Source organism: Amblyomma mixtum, chromosome 8 (assembly GCF_055824585.1).
Source record: "Amblyomma mixtum isolate Tamu chromosome 8, ASM5582458v1, whole genome shotgun sequence".
Lineage (NCBI taxonomy): Eukaryota > Metazoa > Arthropoda > Arachnida > Ixodida > Ixodidae > Amblyomma > Amblyomma mixtum.
This window is the reverse complement of record NC_143019.1, coordinates 70,598,191-70,620,484: the sequence shown is the minus strand read 5'-3', so window position 1 is coordinate 70,620,484 and position 22,294 is coordinate 70,598,191. Positions and strand designations below refer to the sequence as shown.

Sequence of the window (22,294 nt, the reverse complement as noted above, 5' to 3'; positions counted from 1 at the left end):
CTCTGCTTTTCTGTATATATGCGGTTGTTGTTTCACCCCTTTAAACAGTTGGTAGTTGCGCTCGTGAACCTGTGTATGTGTTTCTTTCTGTGTCCTGTCTAAGTTGTTGCGCCCTTCACTTATATACTATGCAGAACCAACTAGCCCGATAACACGCTCTTCTGAACTGTATTTCTAGTACAGCGGGCCCTTCCTTTTGTACCCCACCCCTTCATCCTTCCGTCCTGGATCACCTAGTGCGGCACATCGTCACTTCAACGTGTCTAGCAAGGCAGTATGCCTTCTGCCTCAGGAAGGGGGTTATCCCTGTGTGTTTTAGGGCACTTGCAGGCCCTGTTCAACCTTCGTCGGGCCATGTAAAAAGAATTGTGAAGATTCTTCGGTCGGAGCATTGGCGCCAGATTATGCTCTACCATGACTGGATGTGGGTCGTCTGCCAAAAACTGTTCCCTGAATGGTTCGCCAAGAAGAAGATAGCTGACCTCGAGAAGTTACCTTCGCACCTCATCGAACAGCAATGGAGAGCGGACCTTGCCTACCTTCTTGCCTTCTGCGGTAAGAATAGAAGCCATCACAATAAGGAACGCGTGGTTTTCGCTGGAGGCTCTTCAGTCCCAGAGAAGATTTCTTCCGTCCTGGAAAAAGGCCCAAGTTTGGCATCCAGCCCCAGGTACCTGCGCATGAGCTCCTCGCCATAAATAGGAATATCGCCTCAAAGACCAACGATGAGGACAAGGAACGGTGCCTCCTAGAAGAAGTGGACAGCCTAAAAAGGTGTGCTAGTTATCGTACGTGTAAGAAGGGCTGTTTGGACGTTAATTCTGTTGTGCACCATTTCAAAAGTAATGATTTGCGCTTACTGCAATCCGACAAAGAGGGCAGATTTGTAGTTTTACCTAATGACTTCTATCAAGAAAAAGCACTCGAGGTGGTTCGCAAGAACTTTGCGCCCGTTAGAAAAAGCGAAGTGAGAGTAAAAACCAAATTTATTGACTTTTGTAAGAGCTTGCAACTGATGTCCTTAGCAAACGCAATCGACGCCAATTCTAAGAATTCTTTGTCAGTATTTTTTCCAGCAGAAACGCACAAACCTGATCTTTCGTTTAGGACTATTTTAAGTGAGAAGGGATCCTGGCAACACTAAGTGAGCCGATTCCTTCTTGCTAAGCTTAAATGCCGTTCCATTAACAATCCGTTCTCAGTAAAAAAAGGCAGCTGATGTTGCCGAGGTTCTGCAAAATAGCCATCAGATAGGTTCTGCCTTCTCTGTAGATATTCAAACTTTCTTTTATTCTGTCCCACATGCTGACTTGTTGGCCTCTGTTAGAGATTGTATCGAAAGCTTGGGGCGGTGGCATTCCAGAACATAGCCGGCATTTCTACAGATCATTTTTTAAAGCTTTTAGAATATTGCCTGATATGTTACCTTTATCTTTCATGACAACCAGTTTTATCTGCAGCGCAAAGGCATTTGCATAGGTTCGTGTGTTGCACCCATTTTATGCGACATCTTTTTATCTGATATTGACCACTCATTGCAACTAACCCTAAGTGACGGCCCAGTTTTAAGAGTTTTTAAATATGTTGAAGATTTTTTTAATCCTTTTAAAGTCTGGGACCTTTAAGTCCCTTGACCAGGTTGTTTCAGAGATTTTAACTGCTTTTAATCAATTAGGACGAGGGTTGGTTTTTACACATGAACTCCCAGATAATCATGAGTTACGTTTTTTTGGACCTCAATCTTATGTTCCGCGGCAGCCACGTTTGCCATATGTATTCCCCCCGTGCTAACAAGGAGCTACTGAGATACGACTCCTCACACTCCAAGGTTGTAATAAGAGCCATTGCGTCTCTCTGTTTGGAGTCGGCGCTTCACAAGTCGTGCCCTCAGCATGCAGGAAAGTCTCGACTATCAGTTTTCCTGCGTCTTGGCGGTAGGCTTCCCTGGTCTGGTCATATCTGCCGTCGCTGAAACCCTCCTGTAGAAACAAAAAGGCGCCTAAAAAAGACCTGGCTAATCTGCTTCAAAGCCGGTTGTGGTCCCCTATGTGCACCAGGTGTCTCATAACCTGAAGAAAGCGGCCGGTAGACACCAGGTATCTTTGGTGTTCTCAGCCCCCAACAAGCTATCAAAGCTTTGCTGCCGCATTTCTGGCGTTTGTGAAAGGGGTTGCAAAAAAATGCATGGCAATTCCTATGTTAAGTGCGCCACAGGAGTGGTATACAGCTTGCCCCTTTCTTGTGGCTCTTCTTATGTAGGCCAAACTGGCCGTTGCGTTAATGACCGGCTACGGGAGCATGCAAAATATGTTGAAAATAATGATAAAAATTCAAACCTTGTAAGGCACATTTCGTCCTGCACGTGTAGGGCAAGATTTGAGATGACAAAGATTCTAGGCAGGAGTTCCAATGTAAAAGCCCGGCTTGTCTTAGAGGCCTTCCATATTAAAAAACTATCTGATCGCTGCGTAAGTGATGCTTCGTTGCAGATCTATGATGCTGAAGTTTGATATCTTGATTCGTTTGTATAAAATTGCGGTCTTTGTGATGTGTGTACCTGCTCTACCTTTGCGCATGCTCTGCTTTTGCGTATATATGCTGTTGTTTCACCCCATTAAACTGTTGTAGTTGCGCTTGTGAACTGTTGTATGTGTTTCTGTCTGTGTCCTGTCTAAGTTGTTGCGCAGTTCACTTATATACAATATCATAGGGGTTCGAGTCAGGTTGGGAAAGAACAAGGTAGCGCACACAGTGGGAATTTAGCAGAAAATCTTTTCGTAGCGTGCTCTGCAGCACATCGCAATGCAAAATCGCGTCTTTGCAGTCTATAAAACAATGTTCAATTGTTTCAGGCACATTGCACAAGCGACAGTTTACAGAAGACAGAAAAATGTTTTTGTTATCGAGCCACGTGTTGACAGGTAGAGTTTCGGTGTGTAATTAATAGAAAAATGTTTTGGTGCAAGGAGAAATTGGCATTTTACGCACTCGCTGTAAAACATGACCGACGAGCCCAAAGTAGACAGAACGATACAGTGGGGGCGGGAAGAGCGTCGATATGAAATCCTTGTACAGATTTTTGCGCGAAACAGAATATAAGTACTCATTTGAAAACCGAACTGTCAAAAAACACACGCTCCAGTCTTGAGCCTTCGTAGCGGAAACCGAACTGTTTTTTAAAGTTCGGTTTCCGCTACGAAGGCTCAGGACTGGAGCGTGAATAAAGGCTCATCTAGTGAATGCATGGGTCTCATAAATGGAATGAAAGAAATAAAGAATAAAAACAGTAAAGAAAAAGTAAAAAAATTAATAGAATAAAACAAAAATAAAAATGAAATGAAGAAGTAAAATATGAAAAATTAAAAACAGGGCACCAGGAAGCGCTTTCGCCTTGCATCGATAGCATTCGAATGATATCGGTTAAGCAATTAGTCTACTTTCTAGTCAGACCACATAAATAGACGGGGTAGCAAATTGGTCCAGTTCGGGAACCGAACCGGGGTCTCCGGAGTGCGAGACTGCGAGACGAGCATGCTAACTACTCCTCCACGCCAGCCCGATAGTACGGAGTGAACAAAGGCGCGTCTAGTGAATGCGGTTTCTTCGTTCACTCTCATCGACCTCCCTTCCCGTTACGGCGAGGTTGAGGTGTCCACCGAGATATGCCACACATATACATTTCCTTCCCTCAAAAACCAATTTACCGACGAAAAAGGCGTACAGCCGAACGGCCGATGGCGTTCTGTGGACTCTCTGGCAGCGTGGCGGAATGGTCACGTGACCAAATTTGGCTGCGCCCATGCTCCCGCGCTGTTAAGCGTCTAGAAATGCGCGCTTGCCTTGGCGTGAATGCTATGTAGGGAACATCTGTTTTCGCTTCGGCGAGCGCAGCATCGGCCGCTTATCTGTTTTTTCAGCAGCGTCCGCTCCGGCGGACGCAGTTGTTGCTACGACGCGCGTCTTTTCTCTCCCTTTTCTCTTTCCTCTGATCTTTTAACTCTCCTCTATCTGCACGTGGCAGCGGTGGTGGCTTGGCTCGAGCCAGTAGGCAGGCCCGTGCAATTTCCTTTTCATCCTTCCCTCAGTCACAACAACAACAGCGTGAATGCAATGCAGTCCTCTAAGGAGAAGTGACAGCGACAGGAAGAAGCGAGAAAGCGACAACGTTAACAAGAGACGCCAGAACAGCGTGAAGAACGTCTTGCAAAGCGTCGTGCTAAGGATGCGGCCCGGCGACAACGTTCTACCTCGCAGAGTGGTTCACTTCTCGCACTTTAAGAGTCCCTCTTTTGCACTAAGCGCCGCACAGCCGCTACGCGAGCCATACTGGCCCTGGATATTCATAAGGCTTTCGACACAATAAGCCATGACCATATCCTTACGACATTAGCCACCACGGGATGCGGCACCCGCATATGGCAATATATTCGGGCCTTCCTTCAGGGACGCACGGCAGACCTCCACCTTGGGGATATTGCCTCCCAGCCTTTCCCCCTGCCTAACCGGGGAACCCCACAAGTGGTGGTTCTATCACCTTTACTATTTAACATTGCCCTAGCGCCACTGGCAAATGCCCTTGCTGCTATCCCAGGGCTCCACATAGCCATATACGCAGATGATATAACCCTGTGGACAACGGAAGGATCCCTTGGAACAGCCTAGATTATCCTGCAATCTGCCATAGACATCACCACCACTCATTTAGCAAACACAGGCCTCCGTTGCTCTCCAAATAAATCGGAACTCCTGCAGCTGAAACCCCTCCCCAGTGACCCCCCGATTGAACTGCACATGTACGGGAATCCAGTGCCCATTGTGCCTCAGGTGAAGATTCTCGGCCTTCTAATTAACAACACACTCGATGCAACCGCCACCCTTCAGCTCTTGCAGACACGGACCAAACAGGTCGCTGCACTTATCAGGCGGGTGGCAGCACGCAATCATGGGCTGTCGAACGCGAGACCCTCAATATGACAAATGCATTAATCATTAGCCGCATTACATACCACCTTCCATACCACATACTCACTCAGCGGCAAAGACAACAGGCAGGCATCCTAATACGCACGGCTGTCACCTCCGCCCTACGTCTTCCCCGGACGGTTAGCACGAAACGTCTCCTGGCCACTGGTACCCACAATACAGTGATCGAATCAATAGAGGCTCAACGCACCAACCAATTAGTCCGCCTGAGCCGCACGGAAACAGGACAATGCGTACTGCGACAGCTACGTCTCAATCCACCAATTCCCACCCCAACAAGTCCTACACCTTACATGATTTCTCTGCGCACGCAGGATCACATATATCAGAAGCCCCTACCGCGCAATATGAGTGCTAGTCTCCACCACGGTAGGCGGCAGGCACGAGCGAGCTGTTACACCAAAACATACGGCAACCGCTCCGATATCCTTTATCTCGACGCGGCACAAAACTCTAAAGGAGGATATTTCATGGCAGTTGCAGTCTATGAAGACGGCACAGTGGGGGCCGCCGCCACTATCCGAACTAATTCGCCTGCAGAGGCGGAAGGAGCCGCCATCGCACTTGCTCTGGCCCACTCCACCATTGACAAAAACATAACCGAAATTTGCACAGATTCCCAGGCAGCGTACCGCGACTACCTAAAGGGCGTGGCGACGCCGGCAACACACCGTATTCTTACCCCGGCCACCTCTCTCGACCGAACGGTTACTCTGTCGTGGGTCCCTGGGCATGCCTCGATCGCCGGTAATGAGCTCGTTCATGCACTGACCCGAGAACTCTCCTCCCGGACCCCGGATGATCAGGCACCCAACCCTGCGCAAGAAGCCATATCGGTCTTTTCTACATATCACCACATTTTACAAATTCAGCCGCATGACACTGCGACCACCCCACAGTACCTTGTCGCCCTTATCCAGCGCCACATGGCGGCAATTACACACAGGCTGTTTCATTTCACCCCACGGTCTCTCATGCTTCCACCCCACCTTTCCACCTGATTGTAACACCTGTGGCGTGCCCAGATCCACACTTTTCCACTACCTTTGGGAATGTCCTTCCCCAAAGGCCTTGTCCCCCGTCCCCAATCCCACTCATTCTTCCTGGGAGGCTGCTTTACGGACCGCTCAGCCCAACGGCCAGGAAAGGGCTGGTGGATCGGGCTTTACGTGAAGGACAAGCCCGTGGACTCCTGGACCAGTAGGGGACCGCCCTGGAAGATTTTTTTTGTAATAAAGTTGTTTCCACCTCCACGTCATCGGTCACCGAAGAATCTAAACACCTGACTGCTCATAAACGCCGCAATGCTAATAGGCGAATGCAACGCGCTGAAGAATCGCCAGAAGAACGCGTACATTATTTCTTACGCAATTTACCCGGTTTAACCAGAGCTAAACCGCTGCTAATTTTTTGAAGAAAGGAAAAGACGCAGTAACTGCGTGACACGTCTCGGTCTAGACTCCGTCGATTTTGAGGAAAGGAGGGGGCATAGCTTACTTCGTGGGTCACTGGACGCATCAGTCACACTTTGAGGTACTTGTCGGCGGAGAGAGTGAGAGATGTGGGCTGCATGCGTTAGCGCTGAGAAGGCTGTAACTCTCCTCTATCTGCACGTGGCAGCGGTGGTGGCTTGGCTCGAGCCAGTAGGCAGGCCCGCGCAATTTCCTTTTCATTCTTCTCTCAGTCACAACAACAACAACTGTGGCAGACAAGCAGCACAGCAGCAATTGGCCGCAGCGTTCATGGGGTGAGAAATCTCTCGCGATCATCTATTAACTGCCATCTGAGGGTGGCAGGTCGGGTGCGCTGCCTATCCAGTGTCTCTAGAGTCTCTGGAAGTGCTGTGTCTCGCTAGGTTTCGCCAGCACAACTAGGGTTAGCCTAGCTAAGCCGTAGCCATTTTCATCTCTTGCAGCAGCGAGGAGGTGTAAGCTGCTGGCTTCAGCCCTGCAACGATTAAAGCTGCCCGAGGTGCTGAGCAGAAAAACAGAAAACAGAGCTTTACCTTGTGACATACAAAATAGGGTAAAGAATATGGTTTGAATGCTGAGATAACGGTAATTTAGATAAAGCACAGCTAGTAGGTGGCAAATAAGACTACATTAAAATGAGCGAGGTTTCGCAGATTTCAATCAATGGGTCCAAAATTTCATTCAAGATGCATAAGAAAAACAGCGCTTGTATGCCCTTCAAATATTTAACTAGAACTTCACGGTCCTGTTGTCCCCTAATCGTATCAACGCGCTACTAATCGGTCAAGAAAAGGCATCGCGGAAACAATGCATATAATAAGCGTTTAGCGCTCTATAATCATACATCTAATGGGCTATAGTAGCTTCTGTCACATTCCATAGCAGAACCAATCGAATTCTGTTTATTTGCCTTGAAGTAAGAAGTGGAGGAATGAAACACTTTAATGTGACGTACACCGCTGTCATTGCGTTTCGAAATATGCAAATGATCCGTTAGCGCCCGATTAGTACTTCTTTGAGCCTCCTGAGGTCGCAACAAATGAGACCAAATTTGCGCTTGGACATGATCTTATAGGCGCACCATTATTATGCTTTGCAATTAGTTTTTTTCTCCCGATGTTGTTGCAAACATGTTCTCAATTCTGGCATTGGCTGCGGCCGGAAAACAGAAGTATTTAAAGCCAGATGGCTGGCTTCTTTGCACTTTGCTATGAAAAGCATCGTCTGCTCATCACTTTTACTAGGAGGCACGTTGTAATTTTTCACTCCTGATATAGAAGTTGTGGCGTTTTAAATGGGGGAGATAAATACGTTCTCCCCGTTTAACAGCGGCAGACCCAGTTAAAAACCACGCGGACCCCACCCCGCGGTCGCGTACGCTACGAGCGCACGCCGACCACGGCGGGACGTGCTCTGCAGGAACGAAGGAACGACACACTGGCTGACACAAACAAGGCATTTATTGCTACAACAATAACGCCAGCTAGCAACAAAATACACTGAGGAATCGAGGATGTCCGACTCACCAGCACGGCTACGAGCGAACGTTCGCCCCCGCTAGGGCAAAGGGGACGCTCCGAGGCCGGACGGGACGGGGTGGCGGGACCATGTTCCGACCACGAGACGACCGTCGACGAAGAGTGGAGCGGCGCGCGAAACGTCCGCATGCTTCCCTGGTCCCGAGCAGAAGAGGACCGGCTCTCCCCCGCGAGTGCGCAGCAAAACGCCATCCGTGGCGCTGGTGTCGCTTAGGGTGCCTCGATGCCAGCGCCGCCGTACAGGGTGGAGACAACATCGCGGGCGCCGCCATATTGAATCACATTGGATCAGCTGCGCTAGCGTGTGTAACGGCGCCACTCTTACTTTCGGCGGGTGTGAGAGTGCTTTTGACTGGAACTGTCTTTTTCATCAACATCGCACTGCGTATCTTCTCACTCATAATAGCCATTTTAACATCCGAGGGTCGAAGACGTAATTGCATGACTTAATTTTACAGCCCCAGGTGGTCGAGGTTGAACATTTACTGTTCCGTCTGTTGGTTTGAAAAACGCGCTAATTTTTTAAAGATCTGTTGCCGGGCAGGTGCTGCTGCTCCATGCGGATAGAAGAAATTGCTGGCTCTTCTTTTTTCACGATATTTTGGATTTTAATTCCCACGTTCTGTTAACGCCCGCGTGTCGTCAGCCGCTCGAGCGCTGCGGGTGGTTTCGCTATCGTCGTGCGGGCTGTTTCCGCTTCTTCTGCTCGCAAAAACTGGTGTCTGTCTGCTTTCTAATTTTTCAAAGGGTAACTGCGAGTTGCTCGCCCGTTTATTGCTCACAAGGGCGCAATTACATCTGCTTATGGGGCGGGCGCTGGTATATACAAATGATGCCGCCGTACACCGACGTTGCCACTGCTCCTTCGTTTTCTTTCTCGAGGCCAAAGGAAACGAATCGCCCCTCGTTGGCGATAGCATAAAGGATTATTGGAAGTTTCTCACTCGTTTCATTTTTATGAAGGGCGCACAACCACCGAATGTTCTTGCGTGCGTACGCTTGCACACTTCGCTTGCGCCCTGGACCTACGCACCGGTTGCTCTCCTGCGATTCCTCAGTTTGTGAAACACAATTCTACATATATTCTTTATATTTATTTTATTCAAGCCAATCGGTATTCATTAATAAACCATGCATGTAAACCTGCTCAAGAAAGATTGGATTTTAGCCATTAAAAAAACTGCAGTAATTCTGAAAAGTTTAAATTCCAAATCGAATTAATCGACATTGAAAAGTCACGCTTTTCGAAAAAAATCGACCATAGAGGGTTTTGTTAAAAAAAAACAACGCGGTTTTTAGCGTTGGCTATCCGTGTATTTCCTATTCTGTCTACAAAATTGTGTGCTGATGGGTTAGGCTGTTCGAAAAATAACTCCTACCTAAAAGTTGATCTTTATTACTCAGGAAGACAAATATGTCACATAGCCTTTCAGCCTACCCTCTTACAGAGTGTACAGAGAACAAAACAAAAGATAATGCAAATTAATCATTTAATGCCAACTGTAATTGCTGGTGATGAAAAAAACACGAACTACAATATAAGCAAGCAAGACATTGGGACAGAAAAGTGAGGCATGTAGCGTGGGGTGTAACCTTAAAGGAAAACATAAAAGCAAAGCATGAAAAAAGGTTCAAACCATGAAATAAGTCAACAAGATTTAGGGGAAAAATGTTGTGCACAGTGTTGTGCAACCTTCGCCGCAAACATGAAAACAAAGTATGAAAAAAAAGGTGCAAACCACGAAATAGCAGAACGAGACAGAGTGGTAAAAAAGCACAGTGAGGTGTAACATTTAAAGCAATGCACTCTAGAGCTGATCCCGCTTTACTTGAGCTTCCCATTTTTTCCTTCGCTCGGAGTCTCGGAGGAAGCGAAAACAGCGTAGGCCTTTACGCGTTGACCCGGCGCACACTGGCACACAACAACCCGTCATGCTGCCTCGTTGGACTTGACAAGCTCTTCAGTCATGCGGTAGAGCACTGTCAAACAAATAAAGCCACCACCGATCGTCCGCAGCCACTGGGCCTCGAAAAACGGAAGCTCAGCTCCTTGCAGCAAGCAACTGAGACGAGCCCGACCTGCCGCTGTGATTCAAAATGGCGCCGCAGGGAGAGAGAGGCGGCGTTGGAGCGGTCAAAGGATGGCACCACCCTGAACGGCGGCGCTGGCATCGAGGCACCCTAGTGTCGCTGCGACGCGAGCGCCCTCCATACAACTGAGAAGAGTGCGTTGCGGGGGAGCAAACCACAGTTGAGGTGCATTGCGGGAAAGCGAACCACGTAGGGGGGGGGGGGGGGGGGGGCGAGTGCATCCCCTCAAAGTACATGCTCTGCACTGTGTTTTGGGCTACACACTGATGATAGGCTACATTTAGTTTTGTGTAATGATTGCCGCTGCCATTAATGCAACGCGACATGCTATTTTCCTGGCTGCTTGGCCTTGTGGTGCAGTCAGGTCACAAAACAGTCAGGTCACAAAACAAGTCACCGCGATAAGCGTTGCCCTTCATTTCTTAGTGAGGCTCCATGCTTTCCTGAGATGAAGAAGGGTTCTAAAATTCTTTTGGCTTGGACGCCCTGGCATTCTCGCAAAATATGGTACCAATTGTCTTCTCTCAAGCGCATGGCAAGAGCATATCTGTAAGGACAATCTTCGCACATTAAACATTCATAATTATATTTAAGGAGTGTCAGAGCCTCAGGCCGTGAATACTGATTATAGTATTTAAGCTTGTCTCAAAAAATAATTTATTCAAGTTGATGATATAATGAATTTCTCACTAGCTACTATTTCTCTCATGAGGCTGTTGGTTATTGAGTGTTTTTGAGCACCGGTGAGCGAATTTATAATTTCTGCAATTGTACCTCTTGCATGAGGAGATTATCCTAGGAGCAATATGTTTGCCACCCACTCATGGTTCAGAAATTCTGGGGATTGTTTGCAAGCAGATGCCGAAGCTGAAAAAAGAGAAGTATGGCTTCGGTAATAATAAGCGTGCAGTGCTCGGGTGACAAAGCCACCTTTTATTTTCATGGAAGGAAGGTGTAGCTACTAAAGCTGCATACAGCGATTCAGGAATCCTTCTGGCGGCTGGCCGTTGGATTTAGTCTTCTCCACGTGTAGGAAATCATTGAAGACACGCAAGAACCTAAGTGTAGTCCAGGGTCCAGCAAGCAGTCTCTTCTTTATAGCAGGGGTTTTGCACTTTCTGAACTCGGGTAATTCCGTAAGTTCAAAAAAAGCAATGCCGTAATCAAGGGTGGACGCATTTTTCCACACGTGGCACACCTGCATGAGAGACGACAGAATTTCCGCATCAAAGAGCATTATGAATTGTAACAAAGAAAAAGTGCTAATTTTGGGCATAGTATTTGTCCTTTACAGCGCAAATAACATCAAACAAACAATAAGCTCTTTCAAGCCCCACATATAACGCAGTTTCAATGGGTCAAGCTGAAATTTTTTGAAAGAGTCATTTATTGATAGTCGCTCCGGTCTTCAAAAATTTTTGTGAAAGACATGAGAGCGAAAAACGGGGACACGGACGAGGAAGCGAACAGGACGAGCGCTTGTGATTTTGATTTTCTTCCATTTGCTGGGTGTGAAAATGTTGAAGGTGGCGTACAACAAAAATCTAGGAGTTGAAAGGGTGCGCATATTCGGAGAGTATTTATTCCCCATGTGATACACTCTAAATGTTGAGAATTTTCAAACTTTCATTCAACTTCACATAAGACAATGAACACAATAGTGGCAACCTGTTAACAAAGATATAGCTTGCTATGGTTTGCTTGCAGCAAGCAAGCACTTCAGAGTTCAGTAGCTTGCGTTTCTGCTTAGTGAGGATGGGAGCGGCTACCTCGACTGTTGTGCTTGAAATGCTTTTAGCTTCAATTTGGGCAAACCGAGGCGGATGTCGGTCGTACGCCAAACATAACACCATATCTTCTGTAAGACTAGGAGCATTTTTTTCAGAATAGTAGACCGCAAAAAGAAAATTTCTGCGATAACTTTACACACAAACGAGGTTCAAAACAGACCCGAGACGAACACGCCCGCTGTTTAAGCGATGATCTTAAATCATTCAAACATCGCCGTAGGCTTTGATACCTATTGAGCGGCGAGTGTAAGTCGTCTTCGTCCCTTTGTCCGCGTTCGTTCTGGGATTCCGGGTGAATCGGGTCAATTTAGTGAACAGATGGAAATGGGTTTCATAAGTCGCCAACAAAGGTAATATCAAATCTCAGAGGAAGGAGAGAAAACATCCAAATGGATCTCTATGGTAATTGCATAGTGGTTGAGGGCTACAGTGGCGCTGTCTCCTTGCGCTTCGCTAAGTATATGGATGCGTCACGTCCCAACACTAGCCTATCTTCTTAAGCGTCGTTTTGCGTACTGCTGCTGTTGCCGCTGCTCTTCAGATAATTTGTTGGTTTTTCAGGTGTTTCCTCAGCGATGCCTCTTTTGAGATTAGTCGCAATATTATGCCTCCCATGGGGATGATAATGATAAAGAAATGTTTTTTAATATGATCCATCGTTATCACCTTAAAAAATGTTGTCGTGTGCCTGCGCCGAGCTTTCGCAGCAAGGTGACTTTTAAGTGAACCTAGAAATGCGCCACTTGGGACTAGGCAAGACAAGTACACCAAAACCATAAACCGAACAGCGGAAACACCCGAGGTGGACGGTCGGCTGCTCAAGCTTTGGGATGCTAGGCGCAGTCTCACCAGGAGATGGAAAAAACAAAAACATAACAGGAAACTCAAGCTTAAAATCGCCGAAATTACAGCGAAAGCAGAGGAATACGCCACACAGCTGGCAAAACAAAATTGGCAACAATTCAGCGATTCCCTTAGTGGGACGCTAAGCACGACACGGACTTGGCGTATCCTTAGAGCGCTCCTCGATCCGACTAAGACAAAAGCTGAAAACAATAAATCCATATACCGGTTCATTCACCAGTTCGAGGGCACTGACTCGGAACTCCTCGACAGATTGCGCGCCAAATGCTTTGGCAGCACGAACCCGCCGACCTATACAGGGGAGTACCGGGGAGACGATAACGCTAATCTGGACAGACCCATCACACGAGAAGAGGTCTACGCGGCCATGCGAAACACCACCAGAAATACGGCCGCGGGAGCGGATAAAATAAACAACGCACTCATCCGCAACCTCAGCGATGCGCTGGTCGCTGAACTGACAGACTTCCTCAACAAACATTGGGAAGCTGAAACTGTCCCCGAGGAGTGGAAACATGCTGAAGTGGTGATGATACCCAAGCCAGGCAAGAAACTGCAGATAGAAAACCTCAGGCCGATCTCGCTTACGTCATGCCTGGGAAAACTATACGAGCGAGTGGTAACGCAGAGACTTCAAAACTACATGGAAGACAACGAACTGATCCCTCACAGCATGTTCGGCTTTAGAGCAAAATTATCAGCTCAAGACGTACTCCTCCAATTATATGAAGGTGTACTTCGGAACGTTCCTCGGGACGGAGAAAACGTGATAATGGCCCTAGACATCAAAGGGGCTTTTGACAATGTGAGCCACGAAGCAATCCTTAAGGGCCTGGACAACCTGAACTGCGGGCGCAGGATTCACAGCTTCGTCAAAGCATTTCTATCCAACAGAACTGCAACCATCGGTATAGGAGAACTTCGGTCCGAGAAGTTTCGAACGCCTAACAAGGGAACACCTCAAGGGTCGGTCATTTCACCCACGCTATTCAACGTGGCCATGATCGGACTGGCGAAGCAACTAAAAGAAATTGACGACATCCACCATGCCATTTATGCCGACGACATCACAATATGGACTAACACTGGCTCACTCGGCGAGAAAGAGGATAGGCTACAAGAAGCGGCCACCTGCGTTGAAAACTATGTCAAAGCAAGAGGGCTAGCATGCTCGACCGAAAAATCTGAGCTCTTACGGGTTTGGAGAGGAAAACGGAACCGAACAGTCCCTACCAGTAAAGAACTTCGACTACAAGTTTACCTCGAAGGAGAGCCAATACCAGAGAAGACACTCATACGGGTACTAGGGATGTGGATACAGTCAAATCAACGCTGTACTCACACCCTTGCGCTATTAAAGGCATCTACACTTCAAGTGGCCCGCATGATTACGCGCATCTCACACAGACGTCATGGCATGCGCGAAGAAGACACACTCAAGCTGGTCAGGAGCCTAGTGGTCAGCCGAGCGACATACAGTCTCCCGTACTACAATCATATCAAAAGTGAAATACAACAGGCGGACGCGATTTTACGCAAAGCGTATAAAACCGCGCTTCGGCTACCCCATAACACCTCAACTGAAAAGCTCTTAGCCTTGGGACTGCACAACACGTTCGAGGAATTACGGGAAGCGCAGCATGTTGCCCAAATGCGCAGACTACAGCAGACCTCCACAGGCAGAGTTCTTTTAAAGAAACTGGGCTACACCGAACAAATTCGAGAAATATTGAGAACTAAAACGATCCCCGATGAGTACCGCAGCACGCTCAGGGTGGCACCAATACCAAGAAACATGGACCCGAACCTCCACAAAGACCGAAGAGAGGCAAGGGCCGACCGCTTACAGAAAACACACGCATCCCAGGATACAACAGTGTATGTCGACGCTGCCACATATGCCATGACTAGGGGACAAGGCACCAGCAACGCAGTGGCAACTGTAGTCAACTCGGAATTACACGAGATTACCAGCGCCTCCCTGCAAGACTGCACGATAGCTGAGGCTGAAGAAGCGGCCGTCGCTCTAGCGGCAGCGGAGGGCTATCGGACTGGGCGGTCACTGACAATTCTTACTGATTCACAAGCAGCCTGCCGCAACTATCTTTGCGGCAGAGTAGGTCACAGAGCGCTCCGCATACTCCGCTCTGTAGACTGCAAGACGCAACAAATACATGCAAAACCACACAAGCCGATCAAACATAAGATCATCTGGGTACCGGGGCACACGGGGGTGGCAGGAAACCAAGAGGCAGACAGGATAGCTCGAGGATATACTAACTACCGAGCATCCAACGTCAACGACCTTGAGGAATCCCTGCCAGTACCTCAGGAATACTCGGCCATACTCAACAACTACAAAGGCAGCAGGATGCGGTACCCACCACCGCACAAATCTTTAAACAAAGAAGAGGCTGTCACATGGAGACAACTGCAAACGGGGTCATATCCAAATCTAAACACACTAAGTAAAATTCACCCCACACTTTACGCACACAATTGTCCGTGGTGCCATGAAAAACCTACACTGTATCACATCACATGGGCATGTCAGAAAGTCGACATCGTCCCAGTTATACAAAACCCCAGTGTGGAGCAATGGGAGGGTCTGCTCTCCAGCGACTGCCGCGATGACCAGATCGGTTTGATACGGCGAGCTCAGCTGACGGCAGCATCCAGCGGAGCCCTGGAATAGGGGCAACCGACCGTTGCGGATGGACTCATCTGACCACATAAAAAAAAGCACTTGCGCTAGAGCCAAATAAAGTTATCCTATCCTATCGAGATAACAGGTGAAGATCAATATAAAGTAATCCGGAAAAACGTAGATGCAGCTGTTCATGGCTGTGATCAATCGAGATTATTCCGGTCGTTTCTCGCGTCACAAACAAAAATGACAACGCCCCTTTCCTGCGGCATTGAGAGCGAACGAACGGACACTACAATGATGCGTGGCATTACCCCCCTCCAAAAGAATCCCAAAGAAGCGTCGCCTCGATGCTTCAAAAATGAAAATAAACACGGAGAACGCAGACTTCGAGTCCTTTAGCGTTTATAATATGGCTTAAGGAGTACGACATGTTTGACTTTCGGGCGTGTGCGTCATCGCTAAGATGCTGTCGTGCCGTCGGTGATGACTGCATAGTCGAGGCCACCGATGCGACGGAGAACCCTGTACGGGCCAAAGTAGCGCCGCAGCAACTTTTCACTCAATCAACGGCAGCGAATTGGCGTTCAAATTCAAACACGATCACCCGGCTTCTAATGCGCGTCTCGTCGGCGCAGATTGTAGCGTCGGGCGTCGGTGTGCTGCTGGTCTTTAACGTGAAGCCACGCAAGTCTGCGGGCTTCCTCGGCGCGATGAATGTAGGCGGCGACGTCGAGGTTGCCTTCGTATGAAACGTGCGAGAGCATTGCGTGGAGTGTTGTCGTGGCCTTCCTGCTGCATATAAGCTGGAATGGGGTAAATCTGGTTGTCTCCTGGATGGCAGTGTTATAGGCGAAGATCACGCAGGGCACAATGGTGTCCCACATGTTGTGTTCGGCGTCGATGTACATGAACAGCATGTCTGTGATGGTTATGTTCAGATGCTCTGTGAGTCCGTTGGAAGAGCTGTAAACGCCGTTCCTCTGTCTGTGATGAGCACTTCGGGGGCGCCGTGCCCCAGGAAAATTCGTTCCACAAAAAATTTAGGGACTTCTGATGCAGTACCATTAGGCAACACTTTTTCTTCGGCGTAGCGGGCCATGTAGTCTGTGGCCACGATGATCCACTTGTTACCTGATGATGAAGTCGGAATGGGGCCGAGAAGGTCCATCTCTATTTGCTGAAAGGGCTTAGTTGCAAGTGGTAAGGGGTTCAGGACACCGATGGGTCTAATTGGAGTCGTTTTGCGTCGCTGACACTCACTGCACGTTTTCACGTATTGGGAAACGTCTGCAGCTAGCCGCGGCCAATACGGTGCAACGTGCGAGCAATATCGAGATGCCCTGCAGTCGGGTCATCATGACATACCTTCATAATTATTTGCCTGAGATTTTTGGACACGACAAGAAGATGCACTGCCCTTTCGGGCTTGAAGTTCTTCTTCAGGAGGACATTATTGTGAAAGACGGAGGACGGCAGTTGGCGCTGGAATCCTCGGGGAGGCGATGCGGTCTTGCATTTCAGATAATCAACTAGGCTTTGCAACTCAGGATCCGACCACTGCTGCTGCGCGAAACTGCTAGCGCTTACCGGTCCTAAGAAAGCGTCGTCGTCTTCCTCTTCGGGTGCTCCGTCGACGGGGTTTCCGGACAAGCACTCTGCGTCGGAATCCTTGCGGCCAGATTTGTAGACTACAGTTATGTCGAACTCTTGAAGACGCAGTCTCCAACGAGCAAGGCGGACGGAGGGATCTTTCAAATTGGCTAGCCAGCACAGAGCATGGTGATAGCTCACAACCTTGAATGGTCGTCCGTACAGGTAGGGGCGAAATGTCGACGTGGCCCAAATAATGGCGCGACATCCTTTCTCGGTTGTCGAATAATTGGCTTCGGCTTTCGACAGTGAATGGCTAGCGTACGCACTAACTTTCTCCTACCTACCATTTTCATGAACGACGACCGCTCCTAAGCCCACACTGCTTGCATCGGTATAAATTTCGGTTTCCGCGTTGTCATCAAAGTGCGAGAGCACAGGAAGGGACGGTAAGCGGCGCTTCAGGTCTTTGAAAGCTGCCACTTGCGGCGTTTTCCCTTTAAAAAGCACATTAGCCTTGGTAAGTTTGGTCAAAGGTTCAGCGATGCGCGAAAACTTTTTAACGAATCGCCGGTAATAAGCGCACAATCCAAGAAATCTGCATATAGCTTTCTTGTCAGTAGGCTGTGGAAACTCTGCGATCGCAGCCGTCTTCTGAGAGTCTGGGCGAACTCGATCCTTGCTTACGACGTGACCAAGGAACTGCAGCTCCTCATCGGCGAAGTGGCCCTTCTCTGGTTTCAGTGTAAGGCCTGAAGACTTGATTGTTTCCAGTACTATACGAAGCCTTCTGAGGTGGTCTTCAAAGTTTGAGGAGAAGACTACAACATCATCTCAATAGACTGGACAAATTTGCCACTTTACGACTGCGAGTACCGTAACCATTACTCGTTAGAACGTCGCTGGGGCAGAGCAGAGGCCGAATGGCATCACTTTGAACTCCCCTCTGGTGTGATGAACGCAGTCTTCTCGCGATCTCTTTCGTTGACTTCAGTTTGCCAGTAGCCGCTCTTCAGGTTCATCGATTAGTACTTAGTATTGCACAGCGGACCCAATGCGTCGTAGATGCGGGAGGGGGGGGGGTGGTAGACATCCTTCTTCGGAATGCTGTTCAGGCGGTGGTAAACGACGCAAAAGCGAAGGGTGCTGTCTTTCTGTTTCACTAGGACGACTGGCTCTGTCCAGGGGTTCCTGGATGGCTGGATGACGTCGTCACGAAGCATTTCCTCAAATTGCTTGCAGATAGCTTGGCGTTCTAGCGGCGATACGCGGTAGGGGCTCTGCCGCAGTGGTCAGGCATGTTCGTCTGTGACAATACGGTGCTTGGCAAGCCGGGTTTGTCGCACATTCGATGCTGATGAGAAGCAATCTCTGTACTGTTGAAGAAGATTGCGTATTTGGTCTTGTCTGCTCCGGGGTACTGCTGGGTTGGTATCAAACGTGGGTGATTGGCCTCGGTCAGATGGTTCTACGGGTTGGTCGGGCAGAGCAAATATATCTCTGATGTCTGCCAGCTCGTCGAGAAAAGCAAATCGTCGTACCTTTGTTTAGATGCCGGTATTATTCGGTGAAGTTGGTTAGCAGCACCTGGGCTCGGCCATTTTGGATTTGGGCGACTCGCCTTGCGACGCCTGGTCATCGATTCAGGAGTAACTGGTTGTTCCCCTTGACGACGCCATGGGCATTTACGTTGACTCCAATACCTATGCAGGCGAAGACACTCGATCGGGGCGGCACGCTCAATGCTTCGTCGGGGACGTTTAATGGCTGTTTCACATGGTGCGATTGTTGCCGCAGCGCAGTGCGATTTCTGCCGGTGTGCGACGGAAATGCGCGTCGTTCTCGTCGCAGGGCCACTGCGACAGAGTTTCAACAAGTTGGTCGCACTGTCGCAGCGTCGGTGCGGTCGCAGCGATGGTCACAGTAGTCAGCCAATAGCAGCTCAGGCTACATGACAGGAAATGACGGAAGGGAAACCGTCGAAATTTGGCGTTGGCGCTATTTTGACTATCCTCTGGCTCTGGAAAGGCACGCCCGCCGCGAACTTCTGCTACCCAACGTTTATAGATACTTTTTGCTGCTACCATGTCACGCACACTATTGAACGAAATTCTGATTGACGAGATAGAGAAGCGACCACTTCTTTGGAACATTTCATTGAATGACTACCGAAAAACGAACCGCAGCCACCTGTGGCAAGACGTGCTTGATGTTATGAAAAAAATTGACCCATCAGGTATGTAATTTTGCTGTTCTCTCGCGTGCTTAGAAATCACCTTGCGTTTCGTTGGCGGGCGCTGTCACTGTTTAATTGGGACGCGGGCGCCTTGCGTTTCGCCTGCACCGAAACGCGGCCGCCACTACCAGTATCGAACCAGTGCCCCCGGGCGCAGGCCGATCGCCCTAAAAAGTTAACCACCGCTGCAGGGCAGCAACTCTTCTAGCGTTGCGCTAAAGCTTTCTAATATGCGAGCATGCATGTAAAACATTACTGCGCAAAGCCGTGCACCATTAAACGAAGCTTTTGCGTTCGCATTACAGTCTGGTGTTTGTAGCTCTGGCATGCTAAGCATGTTTTAACTGCGGTAGTTTGTTTTCTAAAACCCAAACAAATAAAAATGCTTTCTCCTGAACTTTGTGTCTTGTTTCTACTACGCAGTATCTATAGAAGAACTTCAAGCGCGGTGGCGCAACCTAAAAGACTCATTCCGCAGAAACATAAAGGAATCGAAAGATAGCACGCGGAGTGGGTCCAGCGGCGGGTCAGTTAGGGCCCGGTAGCCCTACATGGAACGCATGAGGTTCATGCAAGACATCCTGGAACCACGTCGGTAAGCACCCAGATACATGTATTGCCCAGTGAATAACGCATTGCGTGACCAAGACGACAATCCCATTAAATGAAACCCAGTTTCATAGTTTCATTTGTGCAGCTAGAGTCACCTGCTGAGCTTGATCATATGCTTTCATTTACTTATTGCCTCTCTTACAACCTGCTTTACTTGCAGGAGTCATGGCAACATGCAAGTAGAGCTTCGTGAAAGCTTTGATGAGGTGCAAGTGTCGGGGAACGATTCCCAGTTTGAAGTTTACCCGGCAGAGGAAGCCCCGCAAGAGTTAGCGTCACCTGCCGAACCAGACCCTTTGGAGGCTATATTTGCCACCCCCAGTGTGCCCCATGTGCAAACAAGCACAGAAAACCAACCACAGAGCACTGCACCAAGGCCACGTAAGCGTGCAGCAGAACTGGAGGCAGTTGACACGAGAATTGATGCGATTAGAACCGCCTTTGCGGCTCAGCAGTCGATGGACGATGTTACGCACTTTTTATTATCGCTGCACCCGGCAATGTTTAGGGTGCCGCAAGACATGCAAAGCGATCTCAGAATGGAGTTACTGCACATCATCTCAAACTATTCTAGAGGTGTGTACCCTCCGAACCTGTTTGTTGCAGGTGTACGGATTACGGAGTAAGATCAGATAGCTTTAGAATAGGAGGACTCAACCGGCTGGAGGGATAGGGAAATAGCGGTGAGCCAGTGTGCATGTGCAGAACAATTACAGCCCTCAGGTAGCTGTTCTGCGCGTGCACACTGGCACATAGCTGTTCCCCTATCCACCTAACCATTTGTGTCCCCCTATTCTAAAACTCCCTGTTTGCTTCAATGAAAGGTGTACTGTGATTACTATGTGTTCATGTATTATTTACCATGTGCTGTTTCTTGTACTTTTATTGCGTATTGTGTTCGGTTTTATGGCACATAGGCGGCTAAGACCATCATGCCTTGTATTACGTATTTTCGTTTGGTTTATGGGGGTTTAACGTCCCAAAGACAGGCTATGAGGGACGCTGCAGTGAAGGGCTCTGGAAATATCGACCACTTGGGGTTCTCTAACGTGCACTGACATCGCACAGTACACGAGCCTCTAGAATTTCGCCTCCAAGAATTCGACGTATCTTGGTTACTATAGTAAGATGCAACTTAATAACAGCAGCAGTTGGTAACATTAGCCCTGTAGTGCGCTAATCGTTCGCAACAGTAAACTAAATCATCATCGTAATGTGTTACTATATCAGACAAGCCACAGGCGTCGAAATTTATTAGTTTATCATTTAATCTAGTGGTTGGCTTCTCTTTTGGGTAAAATGGAAATTCATGCACTCATCAGGAACGCTTTTTTGAAGTTATTTTATGTCGTTTACCTATTGGACACACACCTTACCCACAACTTTCTACTAACAAAACAAGACAAACCTACCTGTAAAAAATGCGGAGATGAACTCACAGTAACTCATCTTAATCTCGTGCAGAGAACTTGAAACATTGAGAAACAAGTTTTTTACCCCGTTTTACAACCAACACATCCCTCTTCATCCGTCATTGATTTTAGGTGAAGAAGCTGTTATTGATAAGTCAAGCGTTTTTAACTTTTTAAAAGAAGCCAATGTACTTGAAAAACTGTGAATTCCTACCCTGTGCTTTACAATTTATTGACACACCTCATCCACCTTCTCCATCGTGAGAAGACGGCTCAGGTCCCTATTTCATCGGGTGGGAACCTCGAGATTCTGCCCAGTCAAGGATGGGTGCTGAGGTTGCTGACCCTCTTTAAAGCTTTTACCATAAGTCAGTTCAAAAATTTTGTCTTACGTTTTTACTAGGCTGCATGAATTAACTTTTTAGGCTCTTTACACCGCCGTTCATTTAGACTTTTTTTTTTTGCCGCCGCGGTGGCTCAGCGGCTATGGTGCTCGGCTGCTGACCCAAAAGACGCGGGTTCGATCCCGGCCGCGGCGGCTAGAATTTCTTTGGAGGAGAAATTCTAGAGGCCCGTGTACTGTGCGATGTCAGTGCACGTTAAAGAACCCCAGGTGGTCGAAATTTCCGGAGCCCTCCACTACGGCGTCTCTCATAGCCTTAGTCGCTTTGGGACGTTAAACCCCATAAACCAAACCAAACCATTTAGACTTTTGTATAACATCTATATAAAAATATTTTTTATACCCTGAGCTTGGCGCATGATAGCCTTAGTTGCTTATGCGCCATTAAACTCAACTCTCTTTTGGGTAAAAAGAAAAGCATTAACAACAAACTACTGTTTTCTCGTGGCAGAATTGTGTTTGTGTGCAATGCAATTACGTAAAAATGAATTTTTTTTCGAACTCAAGGTGTGCCTCCTGTAATTGCTAGACTACGTGGCATGTGTTTTTGGTACAATTGTTGCTGTCAATTTTTTTGGTTCATTGTTGCAGTGTTTTTTTATCACGTTTTTTCGTTCACATCGCCATTCACCTGTAGTTTTTTTTTGTTCCTC

At 48.1% G+C, this 22,294-nt stretch overlaps 1 pseudogene; it reads left to right on the top strand.

Moving 5' to 3' along the window:
* Positions 1–404: 404 nt before the first annotated feature.
* Positions 405–20,452, top strand: LOC149332901 (uncharacterized; annotated as a pseudogene).
* The last annotated feature ends 1,842 nt before the right edge of the window (positions 20,453–22,294 follow it).